Source organism: Petaurus breviceps, unplaced genomic scaffold (genome assembly GCF_028583685.1).
Source record: "Petaurus breviceps papuanus isolate PSGF00001 unplaced genomic scaffold, PetGlider_PUasm1.0 90760, whole genome shotgun sequence".
NCBI classification, from domain to species: Eukaryota; Metazoa; Chordata; class Mammalia; order Diprotodontia; family Petauridae; genus Petaurus; species Petaurus breviceps.
Window position 1 is genome coordinate 2133716 of NW_027187338.1, and position 18558 is coordinate 2152273.

General features: G+C 44.6%; 1 protein-coding gene across 2 annotated transcripts in view; it reads right to left on the minus strand.

Moving 5' to 3' along the window:
• Positions 1 to 18558, minus strand: part of DLGAP3 (DLG associated protein 3) — an 80797-nt gene that overhangs the window by 51464 nt on the left and 10775 nt on the right. For both annotated transcript variants that reach the window (XM_069067892.1, XM_069067893.1), the window contains exon 2: positions 406 to 492. The gene's annotated coding sequence lies outside the window, so the exon portion shown is untranslated. The remainder of the gene's footprint in view (positions 1 to 405; positions 493 to 18558) is intronic.

Sequence of the window (18558 nt, forward strand, 5' to 3'; positions counted from 1 at the left end):
TTCCCCCCTTCCCTCTTCTCTTATCAGGTCCCCTTCCTTTCTTCCTGCCAACCTCTAGACCTCCAAAGATCAGAACGTTATAACTGGCAGGGACCTTAGGGGTCTTCTAGTCCAATCCCCTCATCTTACAAATCATAGATTGTAGAGCTGGAAGGCATCTCAGAAGCCACTTAATCCAACACCCTCAATTTACAGGTGAAGAAGCTTGAGTCTCAGAGAAATTAAGTAACTTGTCAAAGGTCACACAGGTAGAAAGTATCTAAGAGTAAGAGCTGAACCCAGGTACCCTCCAGAGACTCCAGAGACAGGTGTTCTTTCCATTGTAACATACAGTCCCTTCACTTCTGCCTTAGCCTCATTAAGCCCACTCTGTTCCTTCCCCCTGCACCATCCACAATCCCTTACCATTCAGGGTGTCCCATCCTTGGCCACAGGGTCCCCACAGCTTGGTCACGAAGCAGCCTTCCTCTGTAGCCTCTGGTTCCTGAGAAGCTGAATACATAGGGTTGGGAGAGATAAGGGTTATAAGGTTAAGATGTGAAATTTCCAGTCAGCACCCTCTAGACCCCACAGGCCCTGCCCCCTGGCAAGGGCAAGATTACCCAAATAACTCTACTCCATGCCCCAAACCAGACTGTCCAGGACCCAGAACACCCAGCACAAAGTTGGGACAGAGAGTATACCTGCCCTCAGTTCAGTCATGTACCCATCCTACCCACCTGTGCTCCTGATACTCAGCATCTCTAGTCTCAAACATCTGGATTAGGGATACCAAAAGCCTCCATCTCAACACTTTCATAGCTGTTCTCCAATTTGAGCCTCATATACACACATCCCCTCCTATGGAGGTCTAAAGGATCTACCCTGAGCGATAGGCCCAGTTAACTACCAGGGTCCCCCTACTGAACCCAAGCCTCCCCATGCCAAGCTCAGTGTTCATTCCTCTGCACCATGTGAGCCAAACTTCAGGGGCAACTTCCTGACCCCTGAGAATAACCCTATGAAACTCTTACTATGTTTCTCATTTTCTCTATCAAGGCTGATGATATTACTGCTAGAGGTACAGAATAGAAACGGTTAACAAGTGAGTTGAAACCCAAGATCTGAAAAGAGGAAACAGTTCGGGGTTGGGGTTTTTTTTAAGTATGTGGGTGCGCTCAATGAGTTTAAGTCACCAGGTTCAGACAAACTATATCCAGGAGTACTGAAAGATGTGTAGACGTGACTACTGAGCAGCTATGTTCTACAAGGAAGGAAATTGTGGCATCTACTTGGAGATAATCCATGAAAAAAAGATTTCCCAAACCCAACTGCCTGGATTAAGGAAAGGTTAGAAACTTAGAAACTATTTTGTTAGAAACTATCTTGCCTGGAGGCAACAGGTCTAACAACCCAGGTCTTTTTTCAAAAGAACTAAAACTATGTATTAGATTGACTTCTTGAATCCAAGTTTGAACTTTGCATTTATTCCTATTAATAGTAGATAGTAGGCAATCCTAGCAGTCTAACCATCAGTTTGTAAGCTTCTTAAGAGAAGGGGTAGGGAAAATTGGGGAGAAAATTTGTAACTCAAAATCTTGTGGAAATGAATGATGTAAACTAAAAAATAAAATAAAATAAAAAAAGAGAAGGGGCTATCTGTAATAAGAATGTAAATTTTAAAGATCTTCCCTGCCCCTAGGCTAATGTGCACCTGAAGCCTGGGGTGGGGGAGGCTTGTTTTTCAGTAGATACTTTTTGATTGGCCAATGGGTCAATAAGGTTGTTACATTCTCTGAGCCAGGAGAAGGCTATATAAGCCCTGATGTGTAGCTTTGTTTTGGGACTCACTTTGAGAAGTGTTCTGTGATTTGATCTGAATTCTGGGAAGCCGTTTTGAGAGTCCCCCGGCTTTGAAAAACCCAGAATGTGGAAACCCAGATGTTGACTGGGTATGGATGTAATGGTTGGACAGTTTGGAAATCTGTCTACTTGATGTTTCTGTCTTGATAATTATGCCTGTATACTTTGAGGTTCAGGGTGCTGACCTTTTCTCTCCTGAACAAGGTAAACGATATATGTCTGACTGATTAAAGTAAGCTTGTTAACCCATTTTGAGTTGCTATCCTTTAACAAAGCAGATCCAAGAACCTGTGGTAGCTGCAAACCCTGAGGACGCGCTTGGGGTGCTTGCTGCTACACTATCTCATCATTTTTTTGTATCCCCAGCACTTAGCACAATAGTAGTTCTTACTTTAAGTAGTAGGTTCATATCATATAGTAGGTTTATAACAAATGCTGATTGATTGATTAACTGACTGACTCTGAGCCCTCAAGGTTATATCCTCCAATTCCCTCCCTAAATTCTGTTAAGGACTGGGACTTCCTATCTCACCCCAACTGAAAATGTGACTGTCATTCACATGCCTGTCCCCACTTCTGACCACACAGAAGCTTTGACCCAACAATCCATTTCCAATCTGGGTCAATTCACCAGTTCCTTAGGTAGCCTGGTCCCTATTCTCCCCCACCCCCATTCCCCCTCTCCCATTTTCAGGGGTTTATCATATTGGTTCTGGACCTAGTGTGTACATCTGATCAGCTTTAGCCCTATTGAAGCTCAGAACTCCCAAGCTCAAGTAATCCATCAACCTCAGTCTTCCCTAGTAAAAGGATTTAGAGGAATGTACCACCACACCTGGACACAGTAGCTTTTTTTTTTTTTTAAAGCAATCGGGGCTAAGTAACTTGCTCAAGGTTTCTGGGTGTGGTGCTGAGTATCTGAGCCCAGATTTGATCCAGATCATCCCGACACTGGAGCCAGTGCTCTTACTTGCTGAGCCACCTGGCCACTCCTAAGCAATTGGGGTTAAGTAACTTGCTCAAGGTTACACGGCCAGGTGTTTCTGGGTGGGTGCTAAGTGTCTGAGCCCAGGATTCAATCCCCAGGTCATTCCGACACTGGAGCCGGTGCTCTTAGTTGCTGTGCTACCTGGCTGCCCCTCACAATAGCTTTTTTTTAGCAGTATGGCTTACTATTGATTCATATCAAGCTTGCAGTCCATTGACAACCCAGGTCTTTTTCACATGAACTAAAACTATGTATTAGATTGACTTCTTGAATCCAAGTTTGAACTTTACATTTATTCCTATTAAATATCACCATACTGGATCTGGCTAGATTAGATTATTAAGATCTTTTAGGATCCTGATTCTCTCATCTAAAATATTAACTAGCCTTCCCAATTTCATGCAATCTGCAAATCTAACAAACATACTATCTATGCCATCATCCAAGTCATTGATAAGAATATTGAACAGAACAAGGCCAAAAGCAAAGAATAAAACTGAGGGGCACCCCACTAGTGACCTCCCTTCATGCTAACAGTACAACTACTCTTTGGTCTGATCATATAACAAGTTCATCCATCCCAAAAGAATGTCCTGAGAGACTTGGACAAATCTCATGCTGAAATCAACTAGGCATACTATGTCTACAGCATTTCCCTGGTCTATTGTCTAATCAATCTATCAGAAAAAGACATGACCTTAATCTTGAATGATCTGTTCTTGATCAACTGATGCCAATTTGTAGTTATTTTTTGTTTCCTTTCTAAATGCTCACAAATCATCCCTTTAATAATATGTTCTAGAATTTTGCCAAGAATCCAACTTGAGCTCATTATCCTATAACTTACAGAATCTACCTTCTCCCACCCCTTCTCACTCCCTTTTGAAAAGCTAGACAACTATGCGTTTCCTGTTCTGTGGTACTTCCTTCATTCTCCATGACTTTTCAAAGATCTACAACAACTACTCAGCAATTATACCAGCAAATCTTTCAATACCTTGAGATCTGAACAAGATGGCTTAAGCTCATTGATTGCAACCAGCTGCTCTCTTACTGTTTCCTTGCATAAAATGCTTTTAACCATTTTTATTCTCTACTTACTAAATGAAGTATAATTATCTTTGAGAGAAAACAAAAAATATAATGGAGCTGAGTAGTTTTGCCTTCGTTCCATCATCCAACATCATCATAGGTTCTGTCCATCCCAAGCAACAGACTAATCTCTTCTTTGATCTTTTTCTTGCTGCAACATAAGTTTAAGTTAAGGAATCCTTCCTGAGGGAGCAAAAGTTATTTTAACCTAAATTTTGAAGGGGGAAGGAAGCTGAGGGAAACAAAAGGAGGATGGGGAAGAGGACACTTAAGGAAGACAAGAGGCTAGAGGGAAAGAGGATTCAGAGGGACAGGGAGAGGTTGGAGGGAAGGAGGGTCCTGAGAACAAGACAGCAGGTCATGGGGATAGATTCTTCTGACTGGAACTGTAACCAGTACAAGCTAAAAGGACGGAGAAGGGGAGGAAAAAGGGAGCCAGTCTGAAGAGTTTGAATCAAGCACAACAGACTATAGAAAACTTGCACAGGAGATGATGTGATGAAAAAAGATATTTGAGGATGATTTCTCAGGCCAGGGCAGGGCCATGAGCCCAGCAGGGCTGCCATTCTCTAGTCTCAACAGCTAGGCCAGGTAGCTCAAAATAGAACGGCTTTGATATGGCAACCACTGAGAGGAGAATCAGCTGAAGAAGCGCAGAGCTTGAACAACCACTTCCTCTCTTCCCTCCCTGCCTCCTTCCAGGAAGAGTCTCCTTTCTGCCAGGGGATGGGATTCCCTCCCATACCCCCACCCTATATCCCTTTCTGCTGGTTTGCTGAAGATTCACCTCCATTAAATCAGAGGCAGTCCCTCTACTCATCTAACCTAAATTCCTTCTATCTGTAGATTCAGACCACAGTGCCAGGGGACTGAAGACAAAGCACCTCCTGAGCTTAAAATGCTGAATTCTCACTCACACACTGCTAAATATGACCAGTCAAGGAATTCATTTTCCTCAACTATGCATATCTGTAATGAGGGTCTTATTTTTTTACTTTTCTTTTTCACTTGTTCAGGTAGGAAAGGGGGATTCATTTATTTTTTACAAATACATAGATTTACAATCATAGATCTGGAAAAACCCTTAGGGGCCTTTTACAGATGAAGAAAAGGAGGCCCAGAAATGTGAAGGAATTTGCCCAGTGGCAGAGTCAGGATTCAAATCCTGATCCCAACTCCCAGACAATACAAGTCCCCTTCCTACTGAACCACAATGTCAATTTCCCCAAGTTCCAGTCCTGGGATACTTGGAGAGTAGTCTCTGATTCCTATATTGGAAATACAAGGGCAGCCCTCGGCCTTCTCTTCTGCAGAATTGTCACCACCACCACCGGCATCTGTAAAGTTTTCCTGGGGACCCTCAGTGAAGCCAGAACATAATATCCTTAACCAGGGGTGGTTTCCAGGTCATATGTGTGACCTTCAATCATCTACCTGTTCATTATTCCACCTTTAGGGAATGGATTATCTGTAGAGAATCACTGACTGTCCAAAATCCTAGGAACCACAGAAGGCATGGACTTCATCCTCTCCCTCAGCAGGAAATAGAGCAGTAGGAAGGGGGCTGGATGCAGAGAGGGAAGACCTAGCTTCGAATCCCAGCTCTGCCACTTGCTATCTCTATGACCTTGGGTGGCACCTCTCTGTGTCTCAGTCTTCTCACCCGCAAAATGTTGGACTGGCTAATCTCTAAGGTTCCTTCCAAAAGGGAATTTGTGATTTTGATACATTAGCAACAACCTCAGCAAGGAGGCATTTGCCTCTGCCCGAAGACCTCCAGTGACTCACTACCTTACAAAGTCAACCATTCTACTTTTAAACAGCTCTGACTGCTTTTCTTTTCTTTTTGCTGAGCCAAAATCTCCCAGATTTCCCCCCTCTGACCACCCGCTACTGCTCCTAGTTCTGCCTTTGGGCCAAGTAACACAAGTCTAATATTTCTTTCAGGGGACAGCTTTTCAACTAATTAAAACAGCTAGGGTGGCCAGTGAAGAGATCTCTGGACCTGAAGTCGGGAAGATTTGAATTCAAATCTAGCTTCTGGCACTGTAACTGTGTGACTCTGGACAAACCACTTATCTTCTCTATGTCTCAGTTTCCCTACATATAAAATAGGTACAGTAATAGGACCTACCTCCCAGCATAAAATGAGGCATTTGCAAAGTACTTTGCAGACCTTAACACACTACACAGATGCTATCAGGGGTGGGGAACCTGCAGCATCCAGGCCTTCTAGGTCCTTGGGTGCAGCCTTTTAATGAGTCCAAGTTTTATAGAACAAATCCTTCTATTAAGGGGATTTGTTCTGTGAAATTTGGATTCAGTCAAAGGGCCCCACTTGAGGACCTAGAGGGCCATATGTGGTCTCTAGGCCAGAGGTTCCCCATCTCTGTAGCTAGTTATTAAAACAGCTACAATTTTTTCTCTAAGACTTTTCTTCAGGCTTGATACCCCTGGTTCTTTCAGCTTATCCCTATATGATGTAGTCTTCAAACCACTCACCATCCCAGTCACCCTCCCCTGGTCCAACTTGCTCTTCCTTAGAATGTGTGCACCTAGAACTGGACCCAATATTCCAGATGTGTTCTGAACAGGACAGAGTGAGGTAGCACCATCACAGTTCTCTTTAGACACTATGCCTCAACCGCTGTCAAACTAACATCATCTAATGACGCCCCAAACCACACCTTCCATGGTTGCATCAAACATTTCTGATTCCAACTGAATATCTAGCTCTATGTCTTACACTCAATGAGTTGATTTTTTTAAGCCAAGTGCAAAACTTTACATTTATTTTAAAACTTCAACATTTCCAAAGATCCATGATTGCATTTATGTGAGCCTTCTCTAATTCCACCATCACAGATCATTGCCTTAATAGATGATCTCATGAATTGTTATGGCCAAAAGGACTTGACATTTTTCCCTGACAATCTGGGATCAAGACCCATCTCTGACACATTCCAGCTGTGTGACCCTGGGTAAATCACCTAACTTCTCAGTGCCCCAACATCAGTAGAAGTCTTCCCACTGTAAGTTTTCTATATGAATGAAAAACCACAGATCTGGTACAAATATTTTTTTCATCTTATTAGATTCACTCTACTTCTCTAGCTCAGGGGTTCTTAACCAGGGGCTAGGTAGGGTGCCTTGTTCAAAGGGTCCCCTGATAAATTTCAAGGAGTTCATAAACTTGGGTGAGAAAAATTTTATCTTTTATTTCAACATAACTGGTTTCCTTTGGAATACTATATATTTTGCTTTATGCATTAAAAAAACAGCATACAAGATAGAAAGGAGTCAAAGGCTACATGAGACTACCCAAGGGATCCATGACACAAAAAAGGTTAAAGATCCCCTGCTCTTGCCTGTCAAGATCTTTTTGTATCATGACTCAATTTACTGACATATTAGCAACTCCCCCCAGCTTTGTCACCCACAAATTTGGTAAGCATGTCATCACCTATGCCTTCAGCCAAGTCATTGAGAAAAATGATGACCATCACAGAGACAAGGACAGATCCCGGAGGCTTTCCAGTGGAGAATTCTCTCTAGATTGATAGTGGCCCATTAATCATTATTCCTTGGGTCCAGTCATCCAACCAGCTCCCAGTCTGCCTACCCATAGCATTATCCAGCTCTCAGCTTTCCATCTTGTCTACAAGGACAGGATAGAGACTGCAGTTAGAGACTGCACCAAACACCTTGCTGAAACCTCAGTATGCTCTATGACATTTGAGAGCTCACCAACCATAATTTTAATACTCTAATCCAGAGACTCCTCACCCAGGATCTATGAACTATGACAGTTGGTTTTGGATTCTTTTTTTAATATTTTGATAACTAGTTTGATCTAATTGTTTTCCTTTGTAATCCTATGTATTTCAATTGATATACTTAATAACATTCTGATGAGTGCATAGGCTTCCCCAGACTGCCAAAAGGACAGAGGAAGGAAGGAAGGAAGGAAGGTAGGAAGGAAGGAAGGAAGGAAGGAAGGAAGGAAGGAAGGAAGGAAGGAAGGAAGGAAGGAAGGAAGGAAGGAAGGAAGGAAGAAAGGAAGGAAGGAAGGAAGGAAGGGAGGGAGCGAGGGAGGGAAGGGAGGGAAAGGATGGAGGGAGAGAAGGAGGGAACTAAGGAACAAATGAAGGAATGAAGGATTTTTAAGGGCTTACTATGTGCCAGACATGATACTAAGAACTTTGGAAATACTATCTTATTTAATAGGCCCATGGTCCTTATTTAAAGAAGTCCATGACATTAAAAAGGCTAAGAACCTCAATCTATTCTTTGGAATTATTTAACACCATCCTTCACCCCAGGCCCTACATTCATTTCCCAGGACCTTCTTGCAAGGTGCTCAGAAAATAGAAACTCAGTGAAAAACAGTCTGAGACAAGCACTAAGTATAAAGCCAGAGATCTGGAGCTGGAAGGGGCATCAGAGGTCATGTAACTAACCCTCCTCACTATACTAATAAAGAAGCTAAGGAAGTATCAAAGGTTACAGAGGGAAAAAAATGACAGAGGCTGAATTTGAACCCAAGTCCCATGACTCAAAATACAAAAGTCTTTTCCTAGTGCACTATACTGCCTTTCTAATAGGAAGGGAGCTCTCCATAACTAAGGATCTTTAAGTAAAGGCTTTTTAAGTAAAGATCTTTAAGTAAACCCCTTAACTCAGGGGTTCTTAACCTGAAGTCTATGACCTTATTTTTTTTTAATATTTTCATAACTATATTTCAATAGAATTGGTTTCCTTTGTCATCCTATATATTTTATTTATACATTCCAAAACATAATTCTGAGAAGGGGTTCAAAACACAAAAATAAAGTTAAGAACGCCTGCTTTAGCTGTTACTGACTCATCCCTCCACAAATTATCTTATATTTTTATCTGTTTACATGTTTTATTCCCCACCCCACTCCCCAGGGAATGTCAGCTCAGCTAGATAACTCAGAAGGTAGACCGGGAGTCAAGAAGACCTGAATTCAAATCAATCTTCAGGCTTTTACTAGCAGTGTGACCCTTGACCTCTGCCTCAGTTTCTTCATCTCTAAAATGGTGGTTATAATGTGATATGACCTCCCTTCCAGGGCTGCTGGAACATAAAATGAGATCATATTTGTAAAACACATTGCAAATCTTCAAGTGCTATGTAAATGCTAGTTGTTAATGTTATTGTTGTTCATTTTGCCTTAAGATCCCCAGCACCCAGCCTTTGCACCTAGGATACTCTTAAAGAAAGTTCATTAGATTGTATTGGGTAGGATATTAACGATTTTTTTTTTTTTTGCTTTTTTGGAGGGCAATTGGGGTTAAGTGACTTGCCCAAAGTCCCATGGCTAGTTTTTGTATTAAGTGTCTGAGATCAGATTTGAACTCAGGTCCTCCTGACTCCAGGGTCAGTGCTCTACTCACTGCACCACCTAGCCACCCCTAGAATATTAACTCTTGAGGAGTGTTCCAGATAGGATTCCTACTCCAGAGGGGTTAGATTCGATGCCCTCTGAAATATCCTCTAGTTCTGATATTCTTTGACTCTTTCACACAAAAGAAGACTCATCTGGTGCACAGAATATCCACCATATGCATTCCAAAGGCAGATAAGCATTGCCTGTATTATCTCCTGCTTAAGGCTCCTTGTCCCATGCAGGGCTCTACAGTCATGAATAATGAAAAGGTGACCACGTTATTACCACCCAGGCCTGGAGGTAGAAGAAGAAGGAAGGTGATGGGGCTTGAGACAATTTGGGTGTGAACAGTCTGTGCCCAATTACTGAGTATTTTGTTCAGATGTATTAATCAAATCGACTGAGGAATGGGTGGGGAAGGAGGGGAGAGAAATGCTTACTCAGGAATTACCTGATTTAGGACACACTGCAGGATCCAGCCATGGTTTTCTCATAGCTCCAGCTTGCTTAATGCCTGGCCGGCCGCCCTTTCTGCTAATTGCACTGGGCAAAATGGCCGCATCGTTAGCCAGGAATCTGTCATCACCCTGAGCAATAACTCTCATTGGAAAGAAGAGAAAATGGCTCAGGGTGCAGATAGGGAGAAGAGGGGTTCAGGAAGGAGAAGTCTGGGTGATTTCCCTGGCTCCTTCTGAAGGGCCCTCCTGCCCACCCCCAATCAGTATCCTGAGTCTTCCTCCCTTAGTCCCAAGTGACTCAGAAACTTCCCAGATTCTGATTCTAAAGCTTTTTTCATGCACGACCCTGATGAGGTGGCTTAGACTCTCTTGACCTGTGTCCCCACAGGTATAAACTGAAGACCATTCAGCAGCCCCAGGCACCGAACTGTGGGAAAAAAACGAATACATAGATCTCACCTGAAATGGTCCAGCCTTAACACCTGCCACATCCACATCTGAGCCCAGGTCCCTGCTGTGCTTGGCCAGATAAGTCATCCTCAGCTAACTAGCTTGGGAGACAAGAACCTAGATTGCTTGTGGTAGATCACCCCTCCCCCATGAAGCAGCCTGAGCTTGCTTGAGCATGGGGGTACTGACAGTGGCAAGTTTATCCTGTACTGTTGCCAAGGAAACCCATCCTGCAGGATACTTGATTCCCAATCTGAGGATCTTTCCCTTGTACCATGGCTCATATAACCTCACAGCTGGAAGGGACCTTCCAGGTCATCAGGTTGGGAGTTATTCATTGTGGGGCATGGGGGAGAAGAGAGAGAGATAGGGTATAGAAGGGATAATAATAGCTAGCATTTACATAATGTTTTAAAGTTTTCAAAAACATTTGACACATGTTAACCCATTTGATCTTCACAGCAATCCCTTGGAATAGGCACTGTTATTAATCCTAATTTTTTCACAGATGAGGAAATTGAGGCTGTCACAGGTTAAGTGACTTGTCCAGGGTCGATGACTAGCAAGTATCTGCAGCAGGATTTGAATACAGGTCTTCGTGACTCCAAGTATAGCACTCTATCCACTTTATCACCTAGCTCCCATTTGTCTAAGTGGGAAAGTGAAGCAACATGAGGGTAAAAACGATATGCTTAGATCCAGAAGACACATTAGAAGCAAGAACGGCAACCCAGGAGCCCTAAGCCCCAGTCCAACATCCTATCTCTACCCCTAACTCCCCCTACCTCCTCCTTGGAAAGCTCCTGGCCCTAGAAGGCCAGGTAAGAAGCACTTATCCCTGACTCTTCGCTAGACAGGGAAAGCCAGATGGTTATTCCATATCTCATGGTGGCTGTGAGAAATTTTCCAAGAGTAAACAGAAAATGATCACATTTCCCTGGCTGAGTCCTAAGACCAAAGGCCCAACCAACCAATCTCCTTGGAGGAAGGGAAAGAGGAGGAAGCATAAAAAAAAATACTTAAGCTATCTTAGGAAGATCTGAGTTCAAACTTGAGTCCTGCTTAGTACCTGTGTGACTTTGGACAAGTCACTTTCCCTTTGGGGGCCTGAGTTACCTCATCCACAGAATGAGATTGGACTAGATCATGGACTCTGATAATGCTTCTGGAGTTAGATGTACTATCTTGCAAGGAAAAGGATTACAATTCAAGATCTGAGAAAGAGGGCTTTTGAGCTCAATAAATCTACCTGTTTCTATATTTCTATGGGCTTTTGCTTGCACTTATAGAAAGAAAGAAAAAACTTCCTAACAATCACAGCTGTCTGAAAACTGAATAGGCTATCTCAGAAAGAAGTGAGCTTCCTATCACTGGAGGTGTTCAAGCAGAGGCTGGATACTACTTGCCAGGGGTGTTGCAGAAAAGATCCCTGCTTCAAAAGCAGTTCTTTTTATGGTGACAAAGAAATGGAAACTGAGGGGATGCCCACCAATTGGGGAATGACTGAACAGGTTGTAGTATATGATTGTGATGGAATACTATTGTGCTATAAGAATGATGAACAGGATAGTTTTAGAAAAACAGGGGAAGACTTATATGAACTGATGCAAAGTGAAGTGAGCATAACCAGGAGAACATTGTATGCAGTAACAGCAATATTGTAATGATGATCAAGTGTGAAAGACTTAGGTACTCTCCTTAAGACAATGATCCAAGACGATTCCAAAAGATCCATGATAAAAAATGCTATCCACCTCTAGAGAAAGAACTGATGAACTCTGAGTGCAGACTAAAACATATTTTTTCACTTTACTTTTCTTGCTTGTGTGTGTGTGTGTGTGTGTGTGTGTGTGTGTGTAGCTTGCAACATGGCTAATATGGAATGTTTTACATTACAACACCTGTATAATTAATATTGTTTGCCTTCTCAATGGGTGGGGGAGGGGTGAGAGTGAGGGAGAGAATTTGGAACTCAAAAAAATTTAATGAATATTAAAATTTTTTAAATGCAATTGGGAAATGTTTAATGAAATAAATAAAATATAATTTAAAATTAGAAAAGATTTCTGTTGAAGCAGTCATTAGACTTGATGACCTCTGATGTCCGGTCCTAAGGTCAGAATAAAGCTCCCTAGCCTAGGAATCAGGCAAGAAGTCTTAACTCTCGGGGCAGCCAGGTAGCACAGCGAGTAAGAGCACCGGCTCCAGTGTTGAGAAGACCTGGAGATCGAATCCTGGGCTCAGACACTTAGCACCCACCCAGAAACACCTGGCCGTGTAACCTTGAGCAAGTTACTTAACCCTGATTGCTTTAAAAAAAAATTTAAAAAAAAAAGAAGTCTTAACTCTCATACTAAATTGTCATGTGACCTTGAGTAAGTGTCCTCTTCTGGGCCAGTCTCTTCCTCAGCAAAGGGAGGGGGATGGATTTTATAGTATCCCTCCCAGCTGTGGCATTCAACATCCTGTGCCCTAATATTCCATGTTTCCTTCATTTTTTAATAAAAATTCCTTTGGCAAAACTCTACCCTGATCTTGGATGACACTAAGAGGAACAGGTGTTTTTTCATTCTTGGATCAGAATGGGGGAGAGAGAAAGGGAGATGCCCCTCTCACCCACCCAGTTAGTGGCAGCAAAGAAAGTCTGCATTCAGGTCACAGAGGGTCAGGTTGAATAGAAATGGGGATTCGGGGATCTCACACCACCAACCATGGGCCCCAGCACCCAGCTTCCTGCAGAAGGGAACCAGAAAAGATTACTGGTGGGTGCAAGAGAGCTTGCCTTCCCACACCAATCCTAATTTGCCCTGCTCCCAGCCCCCATCTTCTCAACTGTCTCTCCTTCCTCCTTCCCACCTCAAAGACTTCCTTGAATCTGTGCAACCTCATTGGGGTCTTGGGAGAGCAAGGGACACAGATCTCCTGAAGGGAATATCCAGACAGGACCCTGCAGGGTAGACCCTACCAGGGAAGGGCCTTACAGTTCTGTAAGAAAGAAAGGGAGAAGACAAGGCTAGGAAGAGGGGGAGGGAGGCTAAAATGCTGAAAATGGGGAAACCAACCAGTCAAGCACCTAGTTGACTCAAAGACCAGAAACATTTCTTGGGAGAGGTTGGCATAAATGGGGTAGATGAGTGAAGAGTGAATAGCTGCCTTCATCCCATTCCTTGGATAAAGAAAGATTCCCCCACCTTCCCATACCCAAACCTCTAAGTCTGCTTAAGAGATAGAAGAAGTAAAGGAGGAGAGTAACTTCCGGAATGGGGGCTCTAAGGGAAAGCCTTCCCTTTCAGAGACATGCCCCTGTCTTCCCCACACTGGCATCAATCAAAGGGGAGCCCAGTCACTTTCTTCACTGGGCTCACCCTGACCCAGCAGGACCTGGAAGGGGGAAGAGGGTTTGAAACAAGCAAAAGCTGAGAGGTGCGGGGGAGGGGATGGGGGAGTCTGTGTATTTTTACATCAAATGAGATGCAAATTAGATGCAAATAACATTCAGATCACCTTTTTAAAATGTCAACAGCTCAGGCACTTTTGTAATGGGGCAGCCACACTGGGAAATGACTCTTTCCAAGCCCCAACTTGATGCCACTGGCCTTGACAGCTTCCTGTCCCTCAACTCAGAAACTAGGGGGCCAACTGCCCCCTTTTGACCTGACCTCCCTTACAGGCATATGAAGAACCAGGGAGGCCTTTGACTAGTGATGGAGGGGTCTGGTGATAGAGAAGTCTGAGGACAGAAAAATCTAATTCTGGTGTAATCCTCTGATCTTGCTTCCCTCCACATTCTTCCCTACACAAAGAAGAGACAGGAGAGTAGGCCAAGGAACAAAACACCAAAGTCCCACAAAAGTTAATAGTTTCCTTCCAGACTAACTTAGAGGTTGGGGAGAGAAGAGAGAGTGTACACAAATTATCAACTGTCAGGGAGAAAAACCCAGGGAAATTCGAGTCCAGGAGAACCAACCACAAGACTGTTGGGAAGGGTACTATCCACTCCAAGGACTCATAGAATCAAAGAACATGGAAACCAGAAGAGAATTACCTAATTAATTAGCCCAGAGAAGTGAAGGGACCTGCCCAAGGTAACCTGTGTTAAGTAGCAGAACCAGAATTAAATCCAAGTCATCCGACCCCAAAACCTGTATTCTTTCTGCTATGTGATGATTTGAGTGGCTCCTGAATTTTCTCTTCATACCCCATAAATGAAGAGGCAGCATAGCTAAGGGGAAGAGATGCAGCCTCAGAGTCAGGAAGACCTGAGTTCCAAGAGGGCCACTGACACACACTAGTAGGGTGAGCCAGATCGAGGACCCTAACCTTTCAGAGCACCCAGGGCAACCCTCATGGCAGAGCCATTACTAGTCTACATTGTTAGAGGAAGTTTGCTCACTGGGACTTCTCTATACCATTGAAACCACAGGTCTACTCCCCTTCTTCCTTCCCCCCCCCCCACAAAAAAGTCCTTACAAATAAATTCTTAAATAACAACGATAGCTTCTCCACATCAGGAAGTGCTGTCTATTCACATCCTCCTCACCAACCCACAGAGCCAGCCCCACAGCATCCATCTTACCATGGAGTTCCTTTCCCCTTTGGGTTTACTCTAGACCTCCTAAGTGGACTCCCCACTTCTTGCCTCTTCCTGATCCTATACAGACCATTCAATTTAACTTTCTAATGCACAGACCTGATCGTGCCATTACTCTTCTCAAAAACTCCCAGTAGTTTCTTATTACATAATCTCCTCTGCCCAACATTCAAGGCTTTCTACAGCCTGGTACCCATATCTCCAACATTCTTTTCCATAAACAAACCCTCTAAGCCAGTAAATCCTCTCTTCAGGGTTCCTTGCTTATTCATAGGATCATAGATGTAGAGCCAGAAAGGCCCTTAGTGGTTATTTGGTCTACCCACCTCATTTCACAGATAAGGAAACTGAGATGCACAGAGAATAATTAACTTGCCTTAGATCTCATCAGAGGTGGGATTTGAACCAGTTCCTCTGACTGTGGAGGCAGCCCTCTCTCCACTATACCACAGTGCTTCAAACCACCAGAATAGCTGTGTATATCCTACCCATCCTTCAAGGCTCAGGTCATGTACCTTCAAAGGAGGTTTCCCCAACTACTCCAGCCCACACTGATTTCTCCCTTCTCTGAAATTCTAGTGTTTACTTAGAATTTGTAACACACACACACACACACACACACACACACACACACACACACCATCTAGCAATTAGATTCTGTCCTGTTTTCTCCTTAATTGTTTTCTCCTTAATTGTTTCCTGTGTGTGAATCTCATCTCCCCAACCAGAGTGGGAACTCCCAGTGGGCAGAAGGGGGAGAGAAAAAAAACAGAAAAGGAGATAAGGGGAAAGGGAAGAAAGGAGAAAGAAGAGACAAGAGAAGACAGAGAGAGAGAGAAGCAGCAGGAGGAGTGGGGGAGGGAAAAGAGATAGGAAAGAGTGAAGAAGAGAGGAAAAGAAAGGAAAGAAGGGAAAAAGAAGAAAGGGCTGGGGCCAGGTCATGTTTTGGCTAATCTTCCTCATAGCACCAAGCACAAAGCTGGGCACCAGGCTGGGAGGAAGGTGACTTGCTGGTTGCCAGATTAACTTATTCCTCACCATCCTTATTCCTGATCCCAGCTAAGAAAACAGCAATAGCCTCTATCTCTGAAGTCAAAGTCAGAGTCAGCCCCACATCCCCTCCCCACCCCACCCCACCCCCAGCTTCTGCTCCCACCTGCTGAGGCTTTAGCAACCACTGTACAGGGAGCAATAATTGGTGAGATAGAGGAGGAAACCATTCAGCAGGGCCAGAGTCAGATTGAGCTCTGGGGAAAAGAGTCCAGAAAACCAGCCAACAACAGAGAGCTCTCTGATCAGAGGCAAAGAGAAGAGGCAGGCCAGGCTAAACCACAGAAGAGGGGGAGAGAGGAGAGGAGAGGGGGGAAAGGAGAAGAGGAAGAGAAGAGAGAAGGGAGGAAAAGACAAGAAGGGAGAAGAGAGAAAGGGGTGGAAAGGGACATTGGAAGGGGGAGAGAAAAGGGGGAAAGGAGAACAGGAAAGAAAAGAGAATGAGGGAAGAAAGAAGAAAGGGCTAAGAAGAGAAGAGAGAAGGGAAAAAGAGAAGGGCAGAGAGGAAGGGAAGAAAGGAGATAAGGGAGGAGGGGAAGGGGAAGGGGACAATGGGTAGGGGAAATTAGAAAAGGTAAAGAAGGGAGTGGGAGAGGAGGAAGGGGAGGATGAAGAAAGCAGAAAACAAGGAGGCAGCATTAGAGGGGCACTGGCAAGTAGTACTCACTTCAGAGACTGGCAGAGAAGGTTAGAGGAGGACAAGGGGAATACAAAAAGAGGCAGGGAAATATGTTAAAAAAAAAAAAAAGAAGGGAGAAGAGTAGAGAGCAAAGCAAGGAAGAAAGGCTACAGAGAGAATAAGAAAAGATAAGGAAAGCATCCAGATGAGATGGGAGAAGTGGAGGGAGGAAAAATGAAGATGGGGGGAGGGAAAAAAGATGAAGAGAGGGAAAGTGGTACTGGGAAGGAAGAAGAGGACTCTTGAGTTCCCTTTAATTCCTTCAGTCCTGACCCATTCCACTCTCCACAGAAAGTCTGACAACCTGAGCCCTAGTCAGGGGTCAAAGAGTCAGTATGATAGGGATAGGACCCTCCAGGGGTCCTCACATCTATCCCTCTACTAAGCAGGCCTTAACTCACTTCTGCCTTATGTCCCACATCCCCACCCCAACCATACCCTATATCTGGCACCAGAACAGAAAAGGAATTGATGGGACTAGGGAGCCATCCCCACACCCAGGAGATGGAAGACCTCCCCACGCCTGTCCCCTGCAAGCCAGCAGAACCTAAAGCTTGGTGATATGCCAGAACCCTGCCCATGGGGAGAAGGGTGAGGTAGGCAAGTAAAAAAGGGTTCTGTTCAGAGAGAGGCTAGAAATCAATTCTGGCAGCAGAAACATCTGAGAGCCCATAGACACCCCCCCAAGGGAACGGGGTAGAGAGAGGACAGCAACTCACCTTCTTAACCACTCAGTTTCAACAGCTCCCCCTAAATTAATAGCATTTAAATGACATGTAGAAAGGAATATGTGCATCTGCAGTTACTGTTTCCATCCTGTGAGAGCCAGGGGGCAGGCCAAAACCAAATCCTGGCCTCCAGATTACAGCAGTTTCTCATGGAAAAGTCACAAAGGGGGTCACAGGAAAGACACACCGCCCTCTCCCTACCCCGTCCTCCCTCTTCCCTTTGTCTCCTCAACCCTCACATCTTTCATTCGCCTATTGCCTTGCCCCAAGGTCACCAGGGTCAGGCCTCACCCCTCTGGTCCGGTCCCAAACCCATCCCATTCCACAAGCTGCTGATCAGAGACAGCTGGAGATTCGGACCACTAGAGGCAGGGCCAGAGGAAGAGAGAGGTATGCTCCCCAGGGCTTCCTCACCATAAGTGCCAGGCAGAGACAGGCAGAAATGCTGCATGCATACATGTATATGCTTAATCACAAACAGAGCAAGACACCATGAGGCCTAAAGCAAAAAGACAGCTGGCGGTTCCTACATGGAATGATTCAAGCACTTCAGATTCACATTTCACTTGTGTACACTTATACACACATAGAGACACATGTTCAGGTGCACACAGTCATGGTCACCCACACATATGCACAACCCCACACACAACAAAACCACCCCAAACCAGGACTGAGGCCTGAGTCCTGCCTGCTGCCTTCCCCTCCCTGGAGCCCCCACCTTTCCTGCTAGCCCAGAATGAGGCCCAGGTGAGGGTAGTCAGGTCCCTGAGGCTATCCCAAGAAGGCTCTGCCTGTCACTGATCTGTGATGGATGGAATTAATCTGGAGCTGAGGAGAAGAGAAATAATTAAATCCTGCCAGGCCCACGCTAATGAGAGGGGGGGGTAAGAGAGAGAAAGGGAGCCCTGAGGCTCAGACCAATATCCCAGAGACAAATGGGGAGAGCCCATAACCTCAGCCCTCCTGGGAGGGAAGGAGGGAGAAAGGAAAGGAGGAAGCAAAGAAAGGGTGCAAAGGTTTTGCCCGGGGAGAAGGGATTGAGGGTTTGAGGGACTGGGGAACATGGGTCTTTCATCTCCCCCAAATCTTCAAATATCCACATCAATGGGCAGAGAAGGGGTGGGGCCCTAGTTCCTCTGGGCTCTACATCCCAGGGATGAAGGGCTGAGGAGGCAGGGTCGGGGGAGTCAGTGGGGACCAGGCCGCTGCCAGATTGGCTGGAAAGTGGGTCACTTTCCTTTTGGAAAAAGAAAGAAAAGGAAG